This window comes from Oryx dammah, unplaced genomic scaffold (assembly GCF_014754425.2).
Source record: "Oryx dammah isolate SB20612 unplaced genomic scaffold, SCBI_Odam_1.1 HiC_scaffold_10, whole genome shotgun sequence".
NCBI lineage: Eukaryota > Metazoa > Chordata > Mammalia > Artiodactyla > Bovidae > Oryx > Oryx dammah.
The window spans coordinates 7,100,570-7,121,747 of record NW_024070194.1 but is presented as its reverse complement, the minus strand read 5'-3'; the positions used below and the strand labels follow the sequence as shown (position 1 = coordinate 7,121,747).

The 21,178-nt window shown below is 50.7% G+C and overlaps 1 protein-coding gene across 5 annotated transcripts in view; it reads right to left on the bottom strand.

Moving 5' to 3' along the window:
* The window catches only part of SULF2 (sulfatase 2), a 124,292-nt gene extending 110,007 nt beyond the window's left edge, over positions 1–14,285 (bottom strand). For 3 of the 5 annotated variants that reach the window (XM_040248152.1, XM_040248155.1, XM_040248156.1), the window contains exon 1: positions 13,274–13,396. The gene's annotated coding sequence lies outside the window, so the exon portion shown is untranslated. Of the gene's footprint in view, positions 1–13,273; positions 13,397–13,706 lie in introns of those variants that run through there. The other 2 variants (XM_040248154.1, XM_040248153.1) reach the window with 2 other exon arrangements.
* Between the last annotated feature and the right edge of the window lie 6,893 nt (positions 14,286–21,178).

Below are 21,178 nucleotides of genomic sequence, written 5' to 3'. Positions count from 1 at the left end.
AGAGCGCCTTATTCAGGGGCTGTGCAGAGGTTTCTAACTCCTCCTTTCTGGCCAGCATCTGGTCCCCTTCTCTTGACAACAGCACCCCAGTTTCCTTTGGAAGATTCTCTCTCTCCTGCTAAGATGCCCCAGCTCTCCTGCCATGTCACCAAAGGGTGATCACATGATGAGAGCTGGCAGTCAGGCTCTCTCACTGGGCCCCTGACCCTCAAATGAAATGTTAAGAACAGAAAAAGCAGGGGGGCATTTATCTCATTGGAACCCCTCCTCCACGAGGCTGCCAGCCTCTCCTGCCCCTAGACCCCTAGACCTTCTGAAGCAGAAGCCTTAAGCAGGCCTGGCAGCTTTTATATGTGTGCTCTTAGATGTCAGGCTGTCCTCAGACAGTACACTGTGAGGAGGTACAAGCAGCCATGGGGAGAGGCCACGTGGAGGAGGATGGAGACCTCCAGCTGACAGCCCCACGTGAGCACCGTTTCTGGACCAACAGTGGCTGACAGCCATTCGGGTGGAGCCATTTTGGACCTTCCAGCTGGCATCACTCAAATCGAGAACCACCTGGCGACCCATAATCTTGTTGGAAATAATTGTTGCTTTAAGCCTCTGAGCTGGGAGTGATCTGTTACACAGCAGAGGCACAGCTAAAGGACCTGGAATGACACTGATGAGAGCCTGTTCCTGTGACTGGAACGTTTCCTACGGTGAGTCGAGATGTTTGGTCTCGTGGGGCCAGTGGCTTTACTCAGAAGAACACTTAGCGGAGAACATCATTCATTCATTCTTTCAGTCAGTTTCAAACAGCTGGTAAGCTGCTACAAAGATGGACAAGTTGAGCTCCTTTTTCTGGTGGGGGCATCACATCCTCTGCCTCAGTTTCCTCAACTTTGAAATGGAGATAACAGGCCCTGGTTAAAAGGACTGCCACGATGATTAAAGGGCCTCCCTGGTGGCTCAGACGGTAAAGAATTTGCCTGCAATGCAGGAGACCTAGGTTCACTCCCTGGGTCAGGAAGATCCCCTGGAGAAGGGAATGATAACCCACTCCAGTATTCTTGCCTGGAGAATCCCATGGACAGAGGAATCTGGCGGGCTACAGTCTATGGGGTTGCAAAAGAGTCAGACTGATTGAGCGACGAACACTTTCCCGATGATTAAACGCTTGGCAACAAGTACACCATAGATACTAGATTTTATTATCATTAAAATAAATGAAGTTGCAACGTACTGCTCCTAGCAGGGTGGCCATTTGGTATAAACAAAGTGTAACAACAAAGGGCAAACGCCAACGCCCATGTGGGCCCGGGAGGCAACAGAGCTGAGCGACGCGGGCCCGGTGTAAGGAAAACCTGAGCCCACGTCTCTCTCTCGCTCCAGCTCTCACTTCAGCACTTTTGACAGAGGCATCAGCACGCAGAGGCGGCCAGTGTGTCTGGGGGTCATGCACTTAGAGGGGTGTGGAGTGAGACGGAAGTGGAGGCCAGGCAGTGCAGGGCCAAGTAGACTTACTGTGGGGGCAGCGGGCCCTGGAGGGAGGGTTGTTTTGAGGAGCTGCCAGCCCCCACAAGCCCTATTGTGACTTTGCAGAAATGCACTCCATCAAGGCACTTACTCTCCTGCTTCAGGAGCCCTCCAACTTCAGCTGTATGTTGGGGCAGGGCAGGGGGGCGAACACAATGCAGCTCATCAGCTCAGAAGTCACAGAATCAAGCCCCGAGCCCAGTTATGCCTTCAGCCTGCTGCCGCCTCTCTACGCTGGATGTTCCTCAGCAGGAGGAGGGAGACCAATGGCCTTTCTCATAAGCAGAGTGGCTGAAAGGACCACACAGGATGCTAGGTGTAAAAGCACTTCAAAGCTAAAAAGAACTGATGCAGCAATGATGGAAAACAGTTGAGAGATTCCTCAGAACATTAAAAATAGAACTGCCACATGATCCAGCAATTCCACTTCTGGGTATTTATCCTAAGGAAATGAAATCCCTCAAAAACCTATCTGTACACCCCATGTTCAGTGAAGCATTACTTACAACAGCCAAGATATGGAAACAATCAAAGAGTCCGTCGATGGATGAGTGGACAAAGAAAATGTGGTATACGTCTACAGTGGATTATTCGGCCATAAAAATAAAGAACTTCTGCCATTTGTGGCAATGCAGATGGACCTTAAGGGCATTATACTAAGTGAAATAAGTCAGAGAAAGGCAAATACTGCAGGATCTCACTTCTAAGTGGAATCTAAAAAACCAAACCCATAACTGAACTCACAGATAGAATTGGTGGCTGCAAAAGTGAGGGGTGAAGGATAAGCGAAATGGGTGAAGGGGGTCAAAGGCACAGACTTCCAGATATAAAATAAGTAAGTCTCGTCCATGTGAGTTCCAGCATGGTGACTATAATTAACAAGCTGTATTGTATGTTTGAAAGTTGCTGACAGAGTAGATCTGAAAAGCTCTTATCATAGAAAAAAACCAAAACTAAGTATGTGTGGGATGGATGTTAAAACTTACTGGGGTAATCATTTTGCAATGTGTACATATATCAAATCGTTATGTGTATACATTTAAAATGAATAAAGTGTTACATGTCAATTATATCTCAACTCAAAAAAGCTAAAAAGTATCTACAAATGTAAGCAATAGTAATATCTGCCTTTTGAGGCAATGTCCCATGCGCCCACACACTGCTCGGGCATTTCACAGTAACTCTAGGAGGACGCTACTGGGATTACCTATGTTTTACAGGAGAGGGATCTGAGGCTCACAGAGGTTAAGTGACTTGTCCAGCTCCACCCAGCTTCTGTGTGGCCCGGCTGGGATTCAAACCAGAAGTCTGGTTCTAGAGCCCATGCCCTTACCCGCTATGACACACGGGTTCTCAGTGAGTTCTTCTGTACAGTCACCTGTACCATCTTCATCTCCTGCCCAGGTGGAAACCACCGATACCTAGATTAGCCCAAGAACTCATCACCCCATTCATGGCAGAGGCCAACCCATGCCAACCGTGTGGGTTTATTTCACTGGCTGGACTGACTGGGACATTTCAGGAATGTGTCAATAGGAGGGCGAGGGGCAGAAAGGAGCTTGGGAAGACCTCTGAGGCAGAAGCTGCACGTGCCTCCCCCTCTGGTTGTTCTTTGGTCTACAGGATCCAATTTTTTCAGGGGGTGGAATTTGCTGCCCTCTGGCAACAACCAGCATTAGTCTAGGCCAGCAGACTCAGCGGGGTGAAGTCGTCCCCCCAAGAGGTGTTTCTCAGGAATTCGTGAGTTTTTGGTTGTCATGTGACTGGGGGATGCTTCTGTTGTCTAGCAGAGGTGCAGGGAAGGTGGATAATTCACAATGTTCTATACACTGAAGAATCACCCCAATTGTAGCACGACTTTCTAATATCCCGCCAGACATCCACAGAGGTGAAATAGCTTTTTATACTCCCTGACCTTAGACATGAACTCCATTTCACATATAAACACCAAAGATGCTTTTGTGCGGTTCTATCCTAAACCAAGTCTTCTGGGAATATGACCACTAGGGAACTTGAGGGAAGACGGTAGCTTGTTTCTCTCGGAAATTTCAGTGGGCCGTTCTCTATTTTGGAAAAGCATATTGCGTGTGGCCATAGTACTGGTGGTCTTCGAGCTGTCAAAGCCAGACATCTGCTTGTATCTCACTGCATTTGCAGCGGTCAGATCTCCATGATTCTGCCCCAGTGTGAACATCTGCTTCATTGCGCCCTCGAAGGTAGTTGTGCTAAGTGTTCATAGGCTCATATCAGTGTCCTTTTTAGTTTTCCTTGAAATTACTGTCAGGATACTTTATTATTAAAATATATGTGCAGATAGATTACATAATCTATGAATTTACTTCAGGGAAACTGGGCAAAATACATTTGCTATAAGAAGAGGGTGTTTGGCCTGCTAATTTGGCGAACCACTGAGCTCAAACATAAAAAACCTATTTCCCTTGGTCAGTGTTTGGCTTAGAGGTAAGTATAAAACCCAACCCTGGGCCAGTGAAGCATAAAGCTAAGTCTGCTGGTGTGGGGGCATCCTTGGAAGAGTTTTGCTAAGTAAAAGAGATAGCAAGGAGTCCTACTCTCTATTCCCATTTTGTATGGGGATGCGGTCAATGCAAAGAAATAGAGGAGAACAATAGAATGGGAAAGACTCAGAGATCTCATCAAGAAAATTAGAGGTACCAAGGGAACATTTCATACAAAGATGGGCACAATAAAGGAAAGAAATGGCATGGACCTAACAGAAGCAGAAGATATTAAGAAGAGGTGGCAAGAATACACAGAAGAACTGTACAACAAAGATCTTCACAACCCAGATAATCACGATGGTGTGATCACTCATCTAGAGCCAGACATCCTGGAATGTGAAGTCAAGTGGGCCTTAGAAAGCATCACTACGAACAAAGCTAGTGGAGGTGATGGAATTCCAGTGGAGCTCTTTCCAATCCTAAAAGATGACGCTGTGAAAGTGCTGCACCCAATATGCCAGCAAATTTGGAAAACTCAGCAGTGGCCACAGGACTGGAAAACATCAGTTTTCATTCCAATCCCAAAGAAAGGCAATGCCAAAGAATGTTCAAGCTATTGCACAATTGCACTCATCTCACACACTAGCAAAATAATGCTCAAAATTCTCTAAGCCAGGCTTCAACAGTACATGAACCATGAACTTCCAGATGTTCAAGCTGGTTTTAGAAAAGGCAGAGGAACCAGAGATCAAACTGCCAACATCTGTTGGATCATCGAAAGAGCAAGAGAGTTCCTGAAAGACATCTACTTCTGCTTTATTGACTACACCTTTGACTGTGTGGATCACAACAAACTGTGGAAAATTCTTCAAGAGATGGGAATACAGACCACCTGACCTGCCTCCTGAGAAATCTGTATGCAGGTCAAGAAGCAACAGTTAGAACTGGACATGAACAACAGACTGGTTCCAAATTGGGAAGGGAGTCTGTCAAGGCTGTATATTGTCACCCTGCTTATTTAACTTATATGCCGGGTACATCATGAGAAATGCTGGGCTGGATGAAGGACAAGCTGGAATCAAGACTGCCGGGAGAAATATCAATAACCTCAGATATGCAGATGACACCACCCTTTTGGCAGAAAGCAAAGAAGAACTAAAGAGCCTCTTGATGAAAGTGAAAGAGAAGAGTGAAAAAGTTGCCTTAAAACTAAACATTCAGAAAACTAAGATCATGGCATCTGGTCCCATCACGTCATGGCAAATAGATGGAGAAACAGTGAGAAACTTTATTTTGGGGGGCTCTCAAATCACTGCACATGGTGACTGCAGCCATGAAATTAAAGGACGCTTGCTCCTTGGAAGAAAAGTTATGACCAACCTAGACAGCATATTAAAAAGCAGAGACATTACTTTGCCAACAAAGGTCCATCTAGTCAAAGCTACGGTTTTTCCAGTAGTCATGTATGGATGTGAGAGTTGGACCATAAAGAAAGCTGAGCACCGAAGAATCGATGCTTTTGAACAATGGTGCTGGAGAAGACTCTTGAGAGTCCCTTGGACAGCAAGGAGATCCAACCATCTCCATCCTAAAGGAGATCAGTCCTGAGTGTTCATTGGAAGGACTGATGCTGAAGCTGAAACTCCAATACTTTGGCCACCTGATGTGAAGAAGTGACTCATTGGAAAAGACCCTGATGCTGGGAAAGATTGAAGTTGGGAGAAGGGGATGGCAGAGGATGGGATGGTTGGATGGTATCACCGACTCAATGGACATGAGTGTGAGCAAGCTCCGGGAGTTGGTGATGGATAGGGAAGCCTGGTGTGCTGCTGTCCATGGGGTTGTAAAGAGTCAGACATGACCAAGCAACTGAACTGAACTGATGGGGGTGTGATGTCCGGAGTTGTGGCAGCCATCTAAAATCACGAAGCAGCAAAGACCAAAGACAGGCTGGGGACAGACAGACAGGCTAGGAATATCCTGGGCTCTTGATGACACTATTTTACCAACAAATTGGCCTCTGGGCTCCCCTGCTTTGGACTCCTGTTATGTGAGATTTAAGTGTTTTCTATTGTATAAGCCATCCTCAGCCAGGAATTCTGTTACTTGTAGTGAATACATCTTGATTCACACTCAGATGATTAGGACTCCAAACCACTAAGACTCTAGTAGGTTTTCCTGTTCTCTGAAATATTGAGGTAAGTGGCCTGCAATCAGAAGTCTGTGGACACTGCCTGTCTCTAGAACATGCCAGAAATGCTGCTTTTGGATGATCTAATTTTCACCAGAGCATGAACATCTCCTGGACTTTTGTTTTTTAAGAAAACACTCCCCTTCTCTGGCTGCCAAGGTGGGTCAAGTCATCCACTGGGGCCCTGGTCTTGATTCAATAAGAAAGGCTATTGGCAACATTCTTCCCCTAACACATCTGGCTTCCACCTGGCCAAACACATCTTGGGTACCGCTCATGGTCCCTGGGGATGGCCCTCTCCATCAACTCACACACACAAGCCCTGCTTCATAACGACTCTAGAGTTTGGGATAGAACTCATCCAAGTTTCAAGTGAGGCCCAGGTGTGCAAAGCCATGGATCCCGGCCTTTTGCAAGGTGAAGCTACACATCAGAAGCCAGGGCCACTGGGCAACGTGTGTTTTGGAATCATAATAAGAGACCGTGGAAAATTCAAAACAGTGGTGGCTGCTGGTTAGAGAGAATTCCATGAAGTCTGGGTCTAGGCTGGAGGAGACGCTCTGGAGACCAGGCTAACAGCTGTTCTACCAAGGAGGTATTGTGCTGCCTGTTTAAGGGCCAGGATCCTTATGAACGTAAGCAATTTCCCAAGGGCATCTGTTGCAGAGCGATGACTGTTTAGCTCTGTCTGCTAATCATGGAGCAATGAGGAGATGGATGGCGGGGCGCGGGGGGTGGGCAGTGGTTTCAGCCTGAGCCTTTGGGAGTTTCTCAGGACCGTCATAAAGAGGTGGGACTGTAGGACGTGCTAAAAATATTCATCAAATAGATGCATGACAGGCATTGCAGCGGGGAGGGAAGAGGGCGGAAACCCCACAAGAGAACAAAACACATTCTCCCTAACCGATTATGTCCAGTCCCAAGGCTTAAAATAACACGCATGCACTGATGACTCTCTAATTTCAGTTGCCAGCCCCATACAGCTCCAGACTTGTGTATCCAGCACCCAGTGAGCTTTTGGCCACCGAGGACGAGTGTCATCTCACACCCAACATCTCCAAACTAAATTCTGGATCAGCCTCCCTCTTCCAAACCTTCTCTGCTCGTCTTCTCTACATCAATCACCCTACACCTAGCTGCCCAGTTATCTTTGACCCCTTGGCCCTAGAGATATTGGGGCTGCCTCATTCTTCGTTGTCCGGGTTGGGGGTGTTTTGCACGTTGAAGGATGTTTAACAGCATCCCTGGCCTCCACCCACTGGTTACCAGCAGCATCCCCTCCCTAGTGTGACAATCAAAAACGTCTCCGTGTTTTTGTGCTAAGTAGCTTTAGTTGTATCTGACTCCTTGCAACCCGATGGACTGTAGCCCTGAACAGGCTCCTCTGTCCATGAGGATTCTCCAGGCAAGAATACTGGAGTGGGTTGTCATGCCCTCCTCCAGGGGATCTTCCTGATCTGGGGATTGAACCTGTGTCTCTTAAGTCACTTGCATTGACAGGTGGGGGTTTCTACCACTAATGCCACCTGGGAAGCCCCCCCAAACATCTCCAGACATTGCTAAATGTCCCCTGGGGGTGCAGAGCTGTCCTTGGTTGGAAACTAGAGTGCTTCCCTCACTTTGAGCATCCAATCCATCAGAAAGTTCCACTGGTTCCGTCTTCAAGATACATCTCCAATTCACCCCTTTCACTCCATCTCCTCTGCTACCACCAAAATCCTGGCCAATATCAGCTCGCAAATTCATATCCTGGCTTCCTCTTACAAAGCATCCTTCTCATGGTAGCCACTGAGATCTTTCTAAAATACCGATCTTGTCATTTCCGGACTTAAAACTCTCCAATGGTTTTCCATTTCATTTGAAATAAAAAATGAATTTCTCGCTCTGGCCCTCATTTCTCACCACTGACTTCATTTCCCCACTCCCTCACTTCTTACTCACTGTCCTTCACACCACTGAACTTCACCTCATGTTTTAAAACGATGTCTCAAATAGGCCACCCCTCTCCATCTCCAGGCCTTTGCACTGGCTGTTCCTTCTACCCAGAATGCTCTTCCTTAGACTGTGGGCTCATCTCAAAAAATTTAGGTCACAGCTTAAAAGTCACATCCTCAGAGAGGCCTCCCTGACCCCTGTCAAAAGCTGTGCCCCACCACCCCATAATTTCTGTCAAGCTACTATCTTGTTCCTGGAAGAGGGCATGGCAACCCATTCCAGTGTTATTGCCTGGAGAATCCCATGGACAGAGGAGCCTGGCAGGCTACAGTTCATGGGGTCGCAAAGAGCCGGACAAGAAACTAATACTTTTCACTTTCAACTTGTTTCTAGCATAGAGGCTGTCACTTTCTGAAAAAGTCTCAGACTTGTTTGCTTGTGTGTTATCTTCTCACCCTCTGGAATGAAAATGCCATGTTGGTTCTCTCTTGCCCATCCTAATGCCTAACACAGAGCCCGGCACACTGTAGCTGCTCAGTAAACACGTGCACTGACAAATAAGAGGAATGCCCTCTTAACCTATACAGAGCACCTTTATATGCCCGATCTCACTTAGAGCATTTCCTCTGCCTTCTGGCAGCCCTTGCAACAGACAGGGGGACAAGATAAACATACGCGAGGGCCCTCTTTCCACCTCTCTGCTGACATATAATGAACACACACACAGACACACAGACACACACACACACACAGAGTACTCTGGTTCCCTTCCAACAGCCAGAGCCTTCCCTGAGAGTTTGATTCAGCAGGATCTAGAATTTGAATGTTTTTTTAACAAAAGCCTCCAGGCGATTTTCGTGGTGGAAGGTTGGGCAAACGCTGCCCCTGGCCACCAGAAAGCACAGAATTGAGGCCAGGTGGCACACGTCAGACACTGAGGGAGAAAAGTTCGGCTTCTAATTCCTGTTGATCCAGTGAAGGGGCGGGGAAAGCTGCCCACCCAGCAGCTATTTCTATGGTCCCCACTTCAACTGAATTGGAAGCAGGTCCATCTAGCCATGATCTCTCACATTCATGTCCACCCCCGCACCCCCATCACAGGCACTGGCTGTCACCTCTCCAGCAACCAGTCTTCCTTTCCCTGGTGTCCCCTGGGGCTTTGGGGTTTCAGTTGGTCTGCCCCAACCCTTGACTACAGGGCGGAGCCTGGCCTGAAGCCCATGGTCAGCGACTCATTTCTGTGACCAGTGATCGGCTTGCAGAGAGCATATGACATAAAACAGTCCAATCAGATAGATGCCTGGGGCTTGGGTGGGCATTACCAGAAAGGAAGCTTGTTCTTTTCTGGTGGGCTCAAAGCAGAGAGGATGAGGGGGCCAGCTCTTGAACTCAGCACCTTAGTCACGAGAACAGTCAGTGTTTCCCCAGGGCTTGCCTGTGTCAGATTCCAGGCTGAGCATCTGACACTGGTGACCTCATTTCATCTTTTCCTACCAGCCAGGAGAGGGGTGCTATGATCATCGTCACTGGCTGGATGAAAACACGGAGGCAGAGAAGGGCTAAGTAACGTGCCATGGATCACACAGCTGGGCTGGTAGCCAGGCATGCGCTGGCTCTCCTGACCGCCGTGCCAGAGCCTGCCTGCCCCTCGGAGCTGGAGAGAGAAACCATCCCCATGGAAGGAAGCGCAGAGATGGAGAGGAACAGATTCTCAGGCCAGAACCTGAGCGGTGACTCAGCTGAGCCTGAAGCTGTTCCCTTAGCAATTTTCGGTCATGGAAGCCAGTAAGTCCCCTTCTCTCCTAACACTGATTTGTGATCCCTCCCTGCCCCTGCCCCCCAACCCCCGCCAGCTTTCTGTTGCTTACAAGAAAAAAGATCCTGGTTACTTTCCAGTCCTTCTAGGAAAATATCCCCTAACTGATAATCCTCTTGTGATTTACACAAGCAGTTGCCCAGTAAACACCAGCTGATGTGAGTGCCGATGGCTCTGGCTTCCCACCCATTAACCGGCTGAGCTGGTAACCCTGACACCCACCTGCGGCCAGCCCCACGCCATGTCCCCTTTCGGCTCCGAGTGAGGCCTCGTTCCCTAGCAACCACCCCAATTAGGCAATCACGCCGGTTATCAGGGTGCCAATTAATTATAATGATCTTAATGATCTTCCAATTAGCTAGTGCCTTGAATCCAGATCAGGGGCCCTGCAGATTCCTCACCAGGGCCCATGATGAGGAGGCCCACGGAACCTGGGCGAGGCCTCCCTCGCCTGGAGGTGAGTCCTGAGAGGTGGCCGCGCCTTCCACATCCACTGGTCTCACAGGCCCAGGCCTGAAACAAAGGGCCCTGGACCCCCCCGGACCACCCCTCCCGGGACAGGCTCACGCGACCCCACCACCAACCACAAGGGGCCGCAGCTCTAGGCGAAGTTTCACCCACTGTACCTTCAGGGGGCACAAACCCTCACGTCAGACCTCATGGCTCTTTTACGCCAGCCCCCGCGTGATGGGTCCCTCTGCATCCTGACAAGAGGAGTGTGTGTGTGTGTGTGTGTGTATACTTGTAGGGAGGAGGGAATGTGGCCAGGCAGTTGTGTGTTTTCCTCAAGGCACCCCCAGCCCTGAGATTAAAAATACACAGCCCAAGCTCCCCAACACTGGAGGTTTGAGGGGCTTCTGCCTTTCAAAGTCTGATTGTCTAGTTGTGTTCTCTTCTGCTGCATGACACTTGGAAAAAAGGCCAAGGTCAAGGAAGGGGGAGAATACGGTGGGTCAGAGTGGACCCTGGCGCCCCAGGGTCTCACCAATCCCGGCTTGATGACTGACCGGCTGTTGGAAAGTCACAATCCTCTCGGTGACTTAGTTTCCTCTTCTTTAACACGATGACAATCAGAGGACCTACCTCCTGGGAGTTTTGTGTGAATTAAGTGTTATTATGCACAAGGATTTAGAAGAGTGCTTGGCCCATGAACCGCTACTTAAGTGTTAGCTGTCATCTCAAGTCTAAGCTAAGCTCTCTCTTAACTACTAGCTGGTCAGAAATGTTGATATTCTTTTGCAGGGCAAGGCTTTCAGTCTCTCTGAGGGGTGGTAGTCTAAGAACAGATTGGATGGAGTTGGGCGTGATTCTCCGTCTGGCTAACTCCAAAGACCAGACTCTGCCCCCTTGAGGCAGGTCCAAACAGATAAATCAAACAAATCTGGGGAAAAGAAGAGGGAAATGTTATTCCCAAATCCAAACGATCTTCAAGTGTCTGAGTGTGCGAGTGTACACCAGCTAGGTCCTCAGGATGGCAGTTCAAGGGAAGAGTTGGGCAGGGGACACACACATGCCTGTGTATATGCGTGCACAAACACACACATACACACACAGCCACAAGGTCCTTCTCCAGGCTGAGGCTTTCTACAGTCAACTCATCATTCAACCTTTTAGTTTGAAAACTTAACATATAATTAAGGTTTCAGAAAATGCCATAAACTCAAATTTTAAAAACCCAATAAATATACACAAAGCCCAAAGCCACACTGCCTCTCATCCACTGTAGCCATGCCAACATCATGCATATATGTCCATAAACTTGGCCCAAGGAAGGTCCTTCACGTGCAAATATCCAACAGCCATCAGCCAAGCCCGCCACCCACCTCGAGCTGCTAATGAGGACACTAAATTACACACCTGGACAGACTGTTGTGATGAGCTCTAGCTTCCACACATGGACAAGCAAACCTGGGAGAACCTCTCTCACCACGTAAGTGATCTTTAGTCTCCTCCCCACCCTCTTTCTATATGGAATGAATGGTTTCAATTTAATTAAAACCCTCCAGTGGCTCTGTAATGGGGAGTGGAGATGCAGCAAGAAATCCCCTTTGCTATTAAACTGCAAGAAGAGAGCAGCTCTTCCTGCTCCGGGGAGAGGCACAGGCTCTCCTCCAGGGGAAGCCCATCCTCCCTGCTTCTCTGGCCCCCAGAGAACCCGCTTGAGAGCATCCTTCCTTCTCTGCTGCAAAGACAGTGAGGGCAGCCCTGTCGGGGAAGAAGCAGGGGACAGATGGAGGGGTGTGCGGGCGGGCGCCCCAACATGCACAGATGTGCAAATACCCAGATTCAAGCGGAAGCTGAATGTAATGACTTGGTTAATTAAATATTGACTTTTAACTCAAAAAGTGATTAAAACAAGCTGCAGGAAAGGCTGCCCAGAGAAGAGAGGGGGCAGGGAATATTCAGAACTCTCAGGAAGGTGGAGGAAGAGAAAGGGGGTTGCCAAAATGGGCCTGTCCTACTGTGTGCAGGCAGAGTGGTCTTAAGTCTCTAGACAAGAAGTTGCAGACAGAGGTCACTGGGCAAAATCAGGATCTGCGTGCGTCTCCTCGTGGTTCCCCCCCTTAGACTGCATCTCTCCCCAGCTGCCCTCCAAGTGAACTAAGAGCTTCCACTGCCTAGAAACCAGGTTTTCTGTTCATCGCGTCTCTCTGGAACATAACGGCGGTGCCAGGCACCAGGAGGTGCTTCACAAACGCTTGTAGGACGAATGAATGAACTAATATAAAGAATTATTATTTTTTTTTAAAGAAAGTACACTCCTAGAAATCGCCGCAGCTTCACTGTCACACTCCCGAAATCCTCGGGCGCCCGGGGCCTCTGTCCACAAGGAGATGAGAACTGGTTCTGACCCAGCCGGGGAGGAAGTTTGTCTTTATAATCCTATTTGCCCTTTCGGTATCTGCAAGTTCCCACTCTGAAGATCCGGTCCACCGCTTTCCCGTGTCCTGCCCGGACAAGCCCCACGTGGTCTGGCTACTAGCCGCTCCGCTGGGTCTAAACTCAAAAGGGTCCAGGAGGCCATCCCCCTGCGGCCGGCCAGTCCAGGAGCTCGGCCCCCGAGGCCTCCACGGCTCCGCGAGGCGTGTCGGCGGGTCAGGGGCGCGGTGGGAAGTCCTCGCCCGCTCGCCCAGCCCGCCAGCGGGGTCAAACCGGTCATCCTCCCGCGGCCCGCCGGCGCCACCCCGTTGCCCGCCGGGTCCCACCTCCGCGCTCCGCGCTGGGGCCGACGCCGGGCGGTCGGGACCGGCCCCGGGCTCACCTGGGCGGCGCTCGCGGCCGCACTGGCTCCGGGGCCGGCGAGGGCCGCCGGGAGCCCCCGCCTTGCCCACCTGGCCCCCGCGCCCCACTCACCAGCGCGCACGGCCCCGGCGGCCTCACCCGGCGCGGGGCGCCGCCGCCTCTGCCGCAGCCCGGCCGGGCAGCGGGGCGCAGGGGACTCCGCGCCGCTGCTGCCGCCGCCGCATCTCCGGCGAGTGCCGCCTCTCCGCCTCTCCTCCTCCCCTCCTCCCGCCTCTCCGCCCTCGGGCTCCGCCGCCGCCGCCCCTCGGCCCCCGCCCCGGCGCGCCGCCCTCGCCAAAGTCCGGGTCCGCGCCCCACCCGGGCCGCTCTCGCATCGCCCTGGTCCGGCCCCGCCGCGCCACCCGAGCCAGCCCCTGGGCACCTCTCGGCCCGGCCCCCCGCCTGCACCCCCAGCCTCCGCGCGGGGCGGGGAGCGGCGGGCCGGCCGCCGCGGGGACCCCGCCGCGGCGCCCTCCCGGCGCCCCACCGCGCGCGAGCGCTTTACCTCCGGCTGGAAGGACAGGCGGCCCGGCTGGCGCGGGCTATGCTGCGCCGAAGTCTGGCTCTGGCCCCGAAGTCCGGCCCCGGACGGGGCAGTGGCGGAGAGCGGGGGTCGGAGCGGCACTCCGCCTCCCGATGCCTCGGGACCCCGCTGGCCGCGCTCCCGGCGCCGAGCGCGCACCCTCGCCGGGACACAGACGCACACTCACCCGGCACACACTCGCTCCCGCTCGCCCTCGGTGGAGAGTTGAAACAGCTGTGGGATTCGCCCGGGAGCTGGGAATGAGGGAGGGACGCGAGCCCGAACCGTGCTTGCGCGGGTGTGTGTGTGTTAACACACACATGCACGAGGGGGGTATCCCTAATAAATCAAATATCGCAATAAAGTCAGGAGGGCCATCGATCAGGTTTACTTGGCTGGAAACGAAGAGAAATGAATCCTCGCCTTCTTTCCGCTTTCTTTTTCTCCTCCCTCGGACCTCGAAGGAGCCAGGTGTTCCACGCGGCTTGCGACAGCCCCGGCCTGGCGCTCCTCTCGTAATGACACGTTAATAAATGTTTTATTTTATCTGCTTTCACAAGGGCTCGCCCAGGTCTGCAAACACCCGACCGCCTTCCCTGAAAGCCCCGCGCTTGCCTCTAACCACACGTGTTAGCCTTCGGAAACGCGGGCTGGAGCCCGGGCGGCGGCTAGATCGCAGGGTGAACTGCCCACGCGCCCCGGGAGCTCCTCGAGACGTTAACTTGAGCTCACGTGAAAATAGCTGCCAGTTGCCCAGAAATGGTCCGGGAATAGGAAAGAAAGGAGAAAGTGGCCTCCTCTGAAAGCGGAGGAATTCGACTCAAGGTGGTGCTGTCTACCGCGCTTTCCCCCGTCCCTAGCCTCGCAGAAGAGGACAGGGATGATAGGAGTGGGCAAAGAGCAGCCAGAGAAGCAACTAGTAGCTGCAGAAAGCACAGCTGAGTTGCTAAGAGAAAAAAAGCCTCAGCTGTAGATCAGTATACTTCGGACCAGCCCCGTGGGGCTAGGGGATCCCATCCTGCACAGGGCAGTTCTATGGCTCACGCCCAAGTGTTTACAGCAGATTATCTCATGTAATCCTCTTCATCTTTCAAGAAAACTGATGCTCAGAAAGGTCAAGGGTCACAAAGTTGACAAATGGGATTCTGACCCACTCGAGGAGGTGCCTGACTTTGGGACACGTTTTCACTGTGGCAGCGGTTTTTCACTGGGACCTCAGAGGCCCATGGGAGTGTCTCGGGGGCAAGGGGAGGAGGAGGGAGGTGAGATCTGCCTTTTGCTTCTTTTTGTGTTGGGTTCTGGGGAGCATTTCAGAGGTCAAGGGGAATCCCATGCCCCCAAAGTTCAAAACCACATTGGCTTCCTTGAGGCCTCACATTTACGAACATGGTTCCCCTTTCCCTAAGTGGGCTGTGCCGCAGTCTCCTGCCTCCTTGTCAGGGAACCCTGGCAGTGGAGGGGCAGCTCACGATTGCCTCCATGGGGCTATAGGCAGGGCTGAGATGGTGTCGTTTGATTATCTGTTTTGGATAGTTTTGGATAGTTCTTCTTTCAGCTGTTGCTGTTCAAAGATCAAACATGATGTCTGCGTCTCGCCTCTTATCCTTTTTGAGGAAGAAGGGGATGGATCTTGTGTGTGAGTGCCTCTGTGTGTGTGTGTGTACACATGCCTCTGTGTGTGTGTGTGCAATCAGGCATGTGCCTACTGCAGGCAGATGCTGTGGATGCAGCTTCAGGTCAGGACTTAGCTCACCAGCTCAGACACTCACGGGGCCTGAGGGTCTGCAAAGTGCCCTCTGGCCACGTTCTGTTCCCCGTAATTCTCAGCAAACCCACGGTCGTCTGGGTCCGAGGCCTTGGCCTAAGTTTCCCAGGTTCCTTGCAGGCAGGTGGGGACTCCTGGCCCCATTAGGGAGTGCAGGGTCCTCTTGGGAAACATGAGGGGCCTCAGGGGTTCAGATGCCCCCTAGCCTGGGGAGTTGCTCAGCCACTGCTGGGCGGGGACCTGGGTGGGGGCTCAGGATAATTCTCAGAACCTCCCACCTCCAGATTCTGTGGCCTCTCCTGTGTCCAACCCCACCATCCGGGACAGCCTTTCTCCTCTGTGTCCCCCCTCACCCTGACGTCATCTCTCGCTGTGATCACCTTGGTCCTGGCTGGATAATCAGGCTTTTCAGACTCCTCACACCACTCCCTCGAGTTGGTTTAACCTTGGTGGGGGGGACCTTTCTCTCGACACCCACAAGCCTCCTTTCTTCCTCTGGCGGCTTCTTTGGCAGCCCTCTCTGCAGAATGCCCATCTTGTTCTATCTACCTGGCTTGGCCAGAAGGCTCTTCCATTTCCTTGGATTCCTATGTAACAATAATAATAATAAAAAAAAACCTTTCCTGCTGTGTGTTTATCTCCATCAAGAGGCTGAAACTCAGTCTGATTGTCCGAGCACTGCTGGCTGCATTTGGATTGGAGTAGATGGGATTTTATGAGGGTTGTAAAAGTTAGGCTTTTAACATGTCTCGAACAAATTGGCCTGTGAAGGAGAAGAGTAGAAATAGGGCTACAGAGGGAAGGCCTGGGAATGTGAGCGAGCCTCAGAAGTGAAGCACAGGTGGCTTCAATAACCCACAGGAGTTTGGCTGTAACCTTGCTGCTACAAAGCAGAAGAGGCTGCAGAGGCACCCCCAGGGGGCTGGGAATGGAACGTCTCAGCTCCTCAGTGGGGACCATTTTGCACCGGTTTTAAAATACAAATCCCAGCACCATCCCTAACATTGTGAATTTGCGGTTGGTTCTGCTGAGTTTTCACTGAAACCCAAGCTGTCTTGTTTGTAGAAGTGCCATTGCGTTAGAGGAACACTGTTTACATTTCTTGAGATATTGTGATAATGAAAAACAGCACCATAAACCCCCATTAAGTCTAAAGAACATTAATTGTATTTCACGCTGCCTCCCTGGGCTGGCACGCTGACATAGACATGCTTTACTTCAGCAAAATGGGGCTCATCTTTGCAGCACGGTACCTATTTCCCTCCTTAATTACACGTAATTGTATAGTCTAATTTATTCTAACGCCTGACGCCTAAAAGTGCACATTCATGAATCAAGGGTTAGATTGGGAGGTAGGAGAATTATAAATGGGTATAATTGCAGTCTCCTGGGGGCTGCTTATGAGTGATCTCAAAGAGCAACGATGTTTATTCGGAATTCTTGCTAACGAAAGACAGGCTGCCTCCAGTTAAGAACGTGGATAACAGTGACGATTTGTCTCGTGGCCTAACAATACACCAATAGTTCTCTCTTGAATAAGAGGGCAAGAAAGATTAAATATGTGAATTTCATGTAATTTGTGATGGGTTGAAACAGACACACAAGCAGCATTAGTCCTTGTGTAATTGAGAATCAGTGCCTGTACTGCCGCTCCCACCCCGGATACCACAGCTGCAGGTCTCTGAGGGCAAGGCAGAGCTTGTGGGGGTCTGGTGGGCGATCTCCTTTATAGAGACAAGCAGGGTCCATTGGACCATAAGTGCAATTCAATTCAGCCTCACTCTGTGACAGCATTCCTCATTTTACACTCACCTTCCAGAAAAATCACTTTGGAACTTTGACTGTAATGAATCAATTAATTTATCAGTTATGATTAATGTTGGAGGTTGGTTTAGGAGAAGTGGAATAATGACTCAGCACTGCCCCAGGGCTAAAGTTCTAACTGATCTGGACTCTGTCCCCACTGGCTGGTGACTCCTTAGCTGATCACCTCGGGTCTCAGTTTCCTCATTTTTAAGAATTGAGGATAAATATTGAGGACATCACAGGTTTTCATGCGGTCTAAGTGAGATTAATGAAGGTAAGTAAATGCACACACGGTGCCTGGCTGGGAATGTTCACTGAATCAGAATCAGAAACGTGCTCCTGTGGGCCTCTAGAGAGACTCCTCCATCATCTGTAAAACCTGATGGTGGACATCCAAGGCAATTGCTTTGATGCCAGGGCAAACCAGATCATGCCACTCCGAGGCTTACAATCCCTAATGCTTAGGTGAAAATCCAATTTCCTGAGCTCGAGATCTACATGGTGCTTATCCTGGCTGGCTCCCCACATCTTTCTCTGTTCTCATAATTCTCTTATTATGAAAATTTCAAACCCAAAATGGAAAGAATAGCACAGTGAATATGCTATCCCTGAAATAAACAGTTGTTAATATTTTGTCCTGATATGTTGCTGAACCATTTGAAAGGAAGTTGAGGACCTCAAGAAAAACTATGACAAACCTAGACAAGATATTAAAAAGGAGAGACATTACTTTGCCAACAAAGGTCCAGCTAGTCAAAGCTATGGTTTTTCCAGTAGTCATGTATGGATGTGAGAGTTGGACCATAAAGAAAGCTGAGTGCCGAAGAATTGGTTCTTTTGACTGTGATATTGGAGAAGACTCTTGAGAGTCCCTTGGACTGCAAGGAGATCAAACCAGTCCATCCTAAAGGAAATCAGTCTTGAATATTCATTGGAAGGACTGATGCTGTAGCTCCAATATTTTGGCTACCTGATGTGAAGAACTGATTCATTGGAAAAGACCCTGATGCTGGGAAAGATTGAAGGCAGGAGGAGCAGGGGATGACAGAGGATTCGATGGTTGGATGGCATCACTGACTCGATGGACATGAGTCTGAGCAGGCTCCCAGGAGGTGGTGATGGACATCTCTCCTGTTTTACCTAAAGGTGGTCCCCACTCTCCCTCACCCTCCCTCCCCATTTTATTATCTTCCTATTACATGTCGCTGTATGAAATTCTGTGTTTTGTGTCTGTGTACTTGTTTTGAGGTCTATTCCTCCTCCCTACCTCCAAACCACAGTAGCTTCAGGAGAACAGGGTCTGTGTCCAGAGGAGCGTGAACCCAGTTGATCTAGGCTCTTACTAAGTAAGAGGCTCCCTGCCTCCACCAACTCCCTTCAAGTAGACAGACTCTGTTATGAATTTTACCTTACCACTGGCTTGTACATTTTTAGAAAAGGATAGTCAGTGCTGGGTGTCTGATATGCAGGGGCACATAGGTAAATACATGTTTTTCAGCTAAGGTTGCAATAACAGATGAGTTAGGAAATCAGGAAAAGACATGAGTATTTAAAAAAAACTTTCTGAAGGTATTATTCAGACACCATAAAATTCATTCATTTTGAGTGTACCACGGAAATGTTTTTAAATTTCCAGGGTTGTGCAACTGTTACCATAATCCAGTTCTAGAACTTTTTCATCACCTCTCATAACAAGATCCCTTATAGGCAGGGATCATTTTAAAGCTCTCCAGGTGATTCTAACCCATGGCTGGGCAGAGGGGTGTGTGTGTGGGAGCCTTGGAAAACAGAGGAGAGAGCCATAAAGTGGCCCAGAGGGCGCTGAGGTTCCTGGTTGACAATGAAATAAATGAATCTACTTTTAATTTGAAAGAGTGCGTATAAATAGGAGCATGTGTGACTGAATCACTTTGCTGCACACCTGGGACTAACGCAACATTTTAAGTCGGCTATAGTCCAATATAAAATAAAAATTAAAAAAGAATGTAAAGGAGCACACACGGAAGTTCTGGTTGGTGGGGGTGAGGTGGGTGGTGAGAGGGATGGAGGTCGGGTCGCTGAGATGGCTTGGCCGAAGCCCAGACCTTGGTCTAGAAAGGTCCATCTGGGCCGTCCAGCGCTGGCGGTGGGGTGGGTAACATTCCATGGTTCCTCCTGGAGGGAGAGGCCTGTGTCCACTACCCAGTCCAAGCATCCTACCTCCTCTGTAAATTTGGAGGGGAGAGTGGTGGCTGGGAACTGGGGTGGGTGTGGGGAGCCAGGCCACAAGAAGGGGTCACTGTTGCCAGAGGGGCGAAGCACCATCTTCAAGGACACACAGCGGCATGAAAACAGCGGAGAGGAATGGCCCAGAGGCCCTGCTCTTTCCAGCTTGGGGCAGCTCCCTGAGCCTGAGAGGACTCTGCAGAGTGGCTGGGCCAGAGCTCTGCCTTACTCAGTGTCTGGGGACCCCCAAAGTGTCCCCTTTCCTTCCTCCCAGCAGGGCCTTGCGCCCTGGCTCTGCCCCGAGAGGTGCCTCCGGGCTGTCACAGCGCCGTTCCCCGGCCCTCAGCTTTATTGCCATCCTGAGCGCGCTCTCCACGACTCATCTCTTTGCGCCGATATCCGGTCGGTTGTCTGAGTCTCTGGCAGGCACTCGTGGCCGCCCAGGCTGGGCTGCTGACCAAGACTGCAGGCAGAGGCTGCAGTCCAGAGGTGCATTCATCCTCTGTCCTCTTCACCTTGGAGAGAGCGACTTAGGAGCCCTGCGCCGGCCATCGAGAGAACACATGCTGCATGTGGGCTGGGCTGCAAACAATAGATCTACTTGGCTAGTTAAAGTGAGAAAGGGATTTGTTAAAAGACATCAAGTGTTTCTAAATCCTTGTGTAGTTTGGGTGGAGTGTCGGAATGCAGGCTCCAAGCTAGGCAGCAGGAGAAGACTTGGGGAGGTGGGGTGGGGTGGGGTGGGAGCTGCTCTGGAAACACACCAAGGCTGCCGTGTCTGTCCTGATGAAACTGGGCCCGGACACGGAGGTCCCACCGCTGCTGAGCCCTCGAAAGGGCCCACAGCCTTGCCAGAGTATTTTCTGTAGACGCTCAAATCCCTTGGGCACAGTGGCCACCACACAAAGCTGCCTTCTGAATTTTTGTCTCCCACTGATGTATCTGATTGGTGGGAAGTGGGCTGTGTGACTGTATCCCAGCTGCAAAGAGGTGCAGGAACTGGAGTTTCTGGAATTGGCCTGGGAAGACAGGAACTGTGTGTGTGTGTGCGTGTGCGTGTGCGCTCAGTCGCTCAGTTGTATCCGACTCTTTGTGACCCCATGGACTGTAGCCCACCAGGCTCCTCTGTCCATGGGATTATCCTGGCCAGAATACTGGAGTGGGGTGCCATTTCTTCCTCCAGGGGATCTTCCTGACCCAGGGATCACCCCGCATCTCCTGCAGCTCTTGTATCGGCAGGTGGATTGTTTACCACTGAGCCACCTGGGAAGCCCATTCCTTTGTGGGATATTAGGAAAATAGAGAGAGGAGGAATTGAGTAGCCATAAAAGACAAATACCTCCTCCACCTGTAGCATGCCAACAGGTGGGCTGAGCACTCAATGTCTCTCATTTAATCATCCTCCTTAAAGTTAGGGAACTGAGGTTCTGAGAAGAGAAGTGACTTCTCCAAGGTCCCAGGGAGCTCAGACTCCAGAATTTTCACCAAACTTTCAAAGGCAGGATTAGATGGGGAATGGCACAGAATTCTCCAGACCCTGGCCATCTGGATGCCCTGGGGACTCAACCAACAAATTAACCAATTTCATGTGGCTAATGCAGTCACAGCAGTGGCTCTGTGCCTTTGCTGACTGACTCTTCTGATTGAAGCAGAAAAATCACTTCCATTTTATCCATTC